General features: G+C 46.7%; 14 non-coding genes and 4 pseudogenes across 14 annotated transcripts in view; all 18 read left to right on the plus strand.

Annotated features, from left to right (window-relative positions):
* LOC146266600 (5S ribosomal RNA) overlaps positions 1–14 on the plus strand; it is a 119-nt gene extending 105 nt beyond the window's left edge. Inside the window, exon 1 of the ribosomal RNA XR_014727005.1 lies at positions 1–14. This exon is cut by the window's left edge and continues 105 nt beyond it. This is a non-coding gene — a ribosomal RNA (5S ribosomal RNA).
* Positions 15–180: 166 nt separating this feature from the next.
* On the plus strand, positions 181–299 carry LOC146266601 (5S ribosomal RNA). The gene has a single exon (XR_014726937.1). It is a non-coding gene; the product is annotated as a 5S ribosomal RNA (ribosomal RNA).
* Positions 300–487: 188 nt separating this feature from the next.
* Positions 488–605, plus strand: LOC146266602 (5S ribosomal RNA; annotated as a pseudogene).
* A 178-nt stretch (positions 606–783) lies between these two features.
* On the plus strand, positions 784–902 carry LOC146266603 (5S ribosomal RNA; annotated as a pseudogene).
* A 204-nt stretch (positions 903–1,106) lies between these two features.
* On the plus strand, positions 1,107–1,225 carry LOC146266604 (5S ribosomal RNA). Its single transcript, XR_014728405.1, has one exon. It is a non-coding gene; the product is annotated as a 5S ribosomal RNA (ribosomal RNA).
* A 178-nt stretch (positions 1,226–1,403) lies between these two features.
* Positions 1,404–1,522, plus strand: LOC146266605 (5S ribosomal RNA). Its single transcript, XR_014727006.1, has one exon. It is a non-coding gene; the product is annotated as a 5S ribosomal RNA (ribosomal RNA).
* Positions 1,523–1,708: 186 nt separating this feature from the next.
* Positions 1,709–1,827, plus strand: LOC146266606 (5S ribosomal RNA). Its single transcript, XR_014726949.1, has one exon. It is a non-coding gene; the product is annotated as a 5S ribosomal RNA (ribosomal RNA).
* Positions 1,828–2,005: 178 nt separating this feature from the next.
* Positions 2,006–2,124, plus strand: LOC146266607 (5S ribosomal RNA). The gene has a single exon (XR_014727007.1). It is a non-coding gene; the product is annotated as a 5S ribosomal RNA (ribosomal RNA).
* Positions 2,125–2,294: 170 nt separating this feature from the next.
* On the plus strand, positions 2,295–2,413 carry LOC146266608 (5S ribosomal RNA). Its single transcript, XR_014727008.1, has one exon. It is a non-coding gene; the product is annotated as a 5S ribosomal RNA (ribosomal RNA).
* A 174-nt stretch (positions 2,414–2,587) lies between these two features.
* LOC146266609 (5S ribosomal RNA) lies at positions 2,588–2,706 on the plus strand. Its single transcript, XR_014727009.1, has one exon. It is a non-coding gene; the product is annotated as a 5S ribosomal RNA (ribosomal RNA).
* Positions 2,707–2,874: 168 nt separating this feature from the next.
* Positions 2,875–2,993, plus strand: LOC146266610 (5S ribosomal RNA). The gene has a single exon (XR_014727010.1). It is a non-coding gene; the product is annotated as a 5S ribosomal RNA (ribosomal RNA).
* Positions 2,994–3,175: 182 nt separating this feature from the next.
* On the plus strand, positions 3,176–3,294 carry LOC146266611 (5S ribosomal RNA). The gene has a single exon (XR_014727011.1). It is a non-coding gene; the product is annotated as a 5S ribosomal RNA (ribosomal RNA).
* A 174-nt stretch (positions 3,295–3,468) lies between these two features.
* Positions 3,469–3,587, plus strand: LOC146266612 (5S ribosomal RNA; annotated as a pseudogene).
* Positions 3,588–3,755: 168 nt separating this feature from the next.
* Positions 3,756–3,874, plus strand: LOC146266613 (5S ribosomal RNA). Its single transcript, XR_014727012.1, has one exon. It is a non-coding gene; the product is annotated as a 5S ribosomal RNA (ribosomal RNA).
* Positions 3,875–4,059: 185 nt separating this feature from the next.
* On the plus strand, positions 4,060–4,178 carry LOC146266614 (5S ribosomal RNA). The gene has a single exon (XR_014727013.1). It is a non-coding gene; the product is annotated as a 5S ribosomal RNA (ribosomal RNA).
* Positions 4,179–4,358: 180 nt separating this feature from the next.
* On the plus strand, positions 4,359–4,477 carry LOC146266615 (5S ribosomal RNA; annotated as a pseudogene).
* A 168-nt stretch (positions 4,478–4,645) lies between these two features.
* Positions 4,646–4,764, plus strand: LOC146266616 (5S ribosomal RNA). Its single transcript, XR_014727014.1, has one exon. It is a non-coding gene; the product is annotated as a 5S ribosomal RNA (ribosomal RNA).
* Positions 4,765–4,928: 164 nt separating this feature from the next.
* The window catches only part of LOC146266617 (5S ribosomal RNA), a 119-nt gene continuing 47 nt past the window's right edge, over positions 4,929–5,000 (plus strand). Inside the window, exon 1 of the ribosomal RNA XR_014726960.1 lies at positions 4,929–5,000. This exon is cut by the window's right edge and continues 47 nt beyond it. This is a non-coding gene — a ribosomal RNA (5S ribosomal RNA).

Below are 5,000 nucleotides of genomic sequence, written 5' to 3' on the forward strand. Positions count from 1 at the left end.
AGGTGCTGTATGCTCATTCACTTAGAAACTGAAATCTTGCAATATGCACAAGTAGTCCTTCATGAAAGGGGCTGGAAGCTGTTTTCATTTTGACACGAGAGAGAGAGAGAGAGAGACCACCTTGCATTGTCAATTGCTAAATCTGTATATGGATAAGTAGCCTATGGTTGTCAACTTATTTCGTACGGCCATACCAGCCTGGCAACGCCCGATCTCGTCTGATCTCGGAAGCTAAGCAGGGTTGGGCCTGGTTAGTACTTGGATGGGAGACCGCCTGGGAATACCAGGTGCTGTATGCTCTTTTGCTCATTCACTTAGAAACTGAAATCTTGCAATATGCACAAGTAGTCCTTCATGAAAGGGGCTGGAAGCTGTTTTCATTTTGACACGAGAGAGAGAGAGAGAGAGAGAGAGAGAGAGAGACTACCTTGCATTGTCAATTGCTAAATCTGTATATGGATAAGAAGCCTATGGTTGTCAACTTATTTTGTACGGCTATACCAGCCTGGCAACGCCCGATCTCGTCTGATCTCGGAGCTAAGCAGGGTCGGGCCTGGTTAGTACTTGGATGGGAGACCGCCTGGGAATACCAGGTGCTGTATGCTCTTTTGCTCATTCACTTAGAAACTGAAATCTTGCAATATGCACAAGTAGTCCTTCATGAAAGGGGCTGGAAGCTGTTTTCATTTTGACACGAGAGAGAGAGAGAGAGAGAGAGACCACCTTGCATTGTCAATTGCTAAATCTGTATATGGATAAGTAGCCTATGGTTGTCAACTTATTTTGTACGGCTATACCAGCCTGGCAACGCCCGATCTCGTCTGATCTCGGAAGCTAAGCATGGTCGGGCCTGGTTAGTACTTGGATGGGAGACCGCCTGGGAATACCAGGTGCTGTATGCTCTTTTGCTCATTCACTTAGAAACTGAAATCTTGCAATATGCACAAGTAGTCCTTCATGAAAGGGGCTGGAAGCTGTTTTCATTTTGACACGAGAGAGAGAGAGAGAGAGAGAGAGAGAGAGAGAGAGAGAGAGAGAGAGACTACCTTGCATTGTCAATTGCTAAATCTGTATATGGATAAGTAGCCTATGGTTGTCAACTCATTTCGTACGGCCATACCAGCCTGGCAATGCCCGATCTCGTCTGATCTCGGAAGCTAAGCAGGGTCGGGCCTGGTTAGTACTTGGATGGGAGACCGCCTGGGAATACCAGGTGCTGTATGCTCTTTTGCTCATTCACTTAGAAACTGAAATCTTGCAATATGCACAAGTAGTCCTTCATGAAAGGGGCTGGAAGCTGTTTTCATTTTGACACGAGAGAGAGAGAGAGAGAGAGAGACCACCTTGCATTGTCAATTGCTAAATCTGTATATGGATAAGTAGCCTATGGTTGTCAACTTATTTCGTACGGCCATACCAGCCTGGCAACGCCCGATCTCGTCTGATCTCGGAAGCTAAGCAGGGTCGGGCCTGGTTAGTACTTGGATGGGAGACCGCCTGGGAATACCAGGTGCTGTATGCTCTTTTGCTCATTCACTTAGAAACTGAAATCTTGCAATATGCACAAGTAGTCCTTCATGAAAGGGGCTGGAAGCTGTTTTCATTTTGACACGAGAGAGAGAGAGAGAGAGAGAGAGAGAGAGACCACCTTGCATTGTCAATTGCTAAATCTGTATATGGATAAGTAGCCTATGGTTGTCAACTTATTTCGTACGGCCATACCAGCCTGGCAACGCCCGATCTCGTCTGATCTCGGAAGCTAAGCAGGGTTGGGCCTGGTTAGTACTTGGATGGGAGACCGCCTGGGAATACCAGGTGCTGTATGCTCTTTTGCTCATTCACTTAGAAACTGAAATCTTGCAATATGCACAAGTAGTCCTTCATGAAAGGGGCTGGAAGCTGTTTTCATTTTGACACGAGAGAGAGAGAGAGAGAGAGAGACCACCTTGCATTGTCAATTGCTAAATCTGTATATGGATAAGTAGCCTATGGTTGTCAACTTATTTCGTACGGCCATACCAGCCTGGCAACGCCCGATCTCGTCTGATCTCGGAAGCTAAGCAGGGTCGGGCCTGGTTAGTACTTGGATGGGAGACCGCCTGGGAATACCAGGTGCTGTATGCTCCTTTGCTCATTCACTTAGAAACTGAAATCTTGCAATATGCACAAGTAGTCCTTCATGAAATGGGCTGGAAGCTGTTTTCATTTTGACACAAGAGAGAGAGAGAGACCACCTTGCATTGTCAATTGCTAAATCTGTATATGGATAAGTAGCCTATGGTTGTCAACTTATTTCGTACGGCCATACCAGCCTGGCAACGCCCGATCTCGTCTGATCTCGGAAGCTAAGCAGGGTCGGGCCTGGTTAGTACTTGGATGGGAGACCGCCTGGGAATACCAGGTGCTGTATGCTCTTTTGCTCATTCACTTAGAAACTGAAATCTTGCAATATGCACAAGTAGTCCTTCATGAAAGGGGCTGGAAGCTGTTTTCATTTTGACACGAGAGAGAGAGAGAGAGAGACTACCTTGCATTGTCAATTGCTAAATCTGTATATGGATAAGTAGCCTATGGTTGTCAACTTATTTCGTACGGCCATACCAGCCTGGCAACGCCCGATCTCGTCTGATCTCGGAAGCTAAGCAGGGTCGGGCCTGGTTAGTACTTGGATGGGAGACCGCCTGGGAATACCAGGTGCTGTATGCTCTTTTGCTCATTCACTTAGAAACTGAAATCTTGCAATATGCACAAGTAGTCCTTCATGAAAGGGGCTGGAAGCTGTTTTCATTTTGACACGAGAGAGAGAGAGACTACCTTGCATTGTCAATTGCTAAATCTGTATATGGATAAGTAGCCTATGGTTGTCAACTTATTTCGTACGGCCATACCAGCCTGGCAACGCCCGATCTCGTCTGATCTCGGAAGCTAAGCAGGGTCGGGCCTGGTTAGTACTTGGATGGGAGACCGCCTGGGAATACCAGGTGCTGTATGCTCTTTTGCTCATTCACTTAGAAACTGAAATCTTGCAATATGCACAAGTAGTCCTTCATGAAAGGGGCTGGAAGCTGTTTTCATTTTGACACGAGAGAGAGAGAGAGAGAGAGAGAGAGACCACCTTGCATTGTCAATTGCTAAATCTGTATATGGATAAGTAGCCTATGGTTGTCAACTTATTTCGTACGGCCATACCAGCCTGGCAACGCCCGATCTCGTCTGATCTCGGAAGCTAAGCAGGGTCGGGCCTGGTTAGTACTTGGATGGGAGACCGCCTGGGAATACCAGGTGCTGTATGCTCTTTTGCTCATTCACTTAGAAACTGAAATCTTGCAATATGCACAAGTAGTCCTTCATGAAAGGGGCTGGAAGCTGTATTCATTTTGACACGAGAGAGAGAGAGAGAGAGACCACCTTGCATTGTCAATTGCTAAATCTGTATATGGATAAGTAGCCTATGGTTGTCAACTTATTTTGTACGGCTATACCAGCCTGGCAACGCCCGATCTCGTCTGATCTCGGAAGCTAAGCATGGTCGGGCCTGGTTAGTACTTGGATGGGAGACCGCCTGGGAATACCAGGTGCTGTATGCTCTTTTGCTCATTCACTTAGAAACTGAAATCTTGCAATATGCACAAGTAGTCCTTCATGAAAGGGGCTGGAAGCTGTTTTCATTTTGACACGAGAGAGAGAGAGACTACCTTGCATTGTCAATTGCTAAATCTGTATATGGATAAGTAGCCTATGGTTGTCAACTTATTTCGTACGGCCATACCAGCCTGGCAACGCCCGATCTCGTCTGATCTCGGAAGCTAAGCAGGGTCGGGCCTGGTTAGTACTTGGATGGGAGACCGCCTGGGAATACCAGGTGCTGTATGCTCTTTTGCTCATTCACTTAGAAACTGAAATCTTGCAATATGCACAAGTAGTCCTTCATGAAAGGGGCTGGAAGCTGTTTTCATTTTGACACGAGAGAGAGAGAGAGAGAGAAGAGAGAGAGACCACCTTGCATTGTCAATTGCTAAATCTGTATATGGATAAGTAGCCTATGGTTGTCAACTTATTTCGTACGGCCATACCAGCCTGGCAACGCCCGATCTCGTCTGATCTCGGAAGCTAAGCAGGGTCGGGCCTGGTTAGTACTTGGATGGGAGACCGCCTGGGAATACCAGGTGCTGTATGCTCTTTTGCTCATTCACTTAGAAACTGAAATCTTGCAATATGCACAAGTAGTCCTTCATGAAAGGGGCTGGAAGCTGTATTCATTTTGACACGAGAGAGAGAGAGAGAGAGAGAGAGACCACCTTGCATTGTCAATTGCTAAATCTGTATATGGATAAGTAGCCTATGGTTGTCAACTTATTTTGTACGGCTATACCAGCCTGGCAACGCCCGATCTCGTCTGATCTCGGAAGCTAAGCATGGTCGGGCCTGGTTAGTACTTGGATGGGAGACCGCCTGGGAATACCAGGTGCTGTATGCTCTTTTGCTCATTCACTTAGAAACTGAAATCTTGCAATATGCACAAGTAGTCCTTCATGAAAGGGGCTGGAAGCTGTTTTCATTTTGACACGAGAGAGAGAGAGACCACCTTGCATTGTCAATTGCTAAATCTGTATATGGATAAGTAGCCTATGGTTGTCAATTTATTTCGTACGGCCATACCAGCCTGGCAACGCCCGATCTCGTCTGATCTCGGAAGCTAAGCAGGGTCGGGCCTGGTTAGTACTTGGATGGGAGACCGCCTGGGAATACCAGGTGCTGTATGCTCATTCACTTAGAAACTGAAATCTTGCAATATGCACAAGTAGTCCTTCATGAAAGGGGCTGGAAGCTGTTTTCATTTTGACACGAGAGGGAGAGAGAGAGACCACCTTGCATTGTCAATTGCTAAATCTGTATATGGATAAGTAGCCTATGGTTGTCAACTTATTTCGTACGGCCATACCAGCCTGGCAACGCCCGATCTCGTCTGATCTCGGAAGCTAAGCAGGGTTGGGCCTGGT

This window comes from Hypomesus nipponensis, chromosome 12 (genome assembly GCF_054491055.1).
Source record: "Hypomesus nipponensis isolate SF chromosome 12, ASM5449105v1, whole genome shotgun sequence".
In the NCBI taxonomy this organism is placed as follows: Eukaryota; Metazoa; Chordata; class Actinopteri; order Osmeriformes; family Osmeridae; genus Hypomesus; species Hypomesus nipponensis.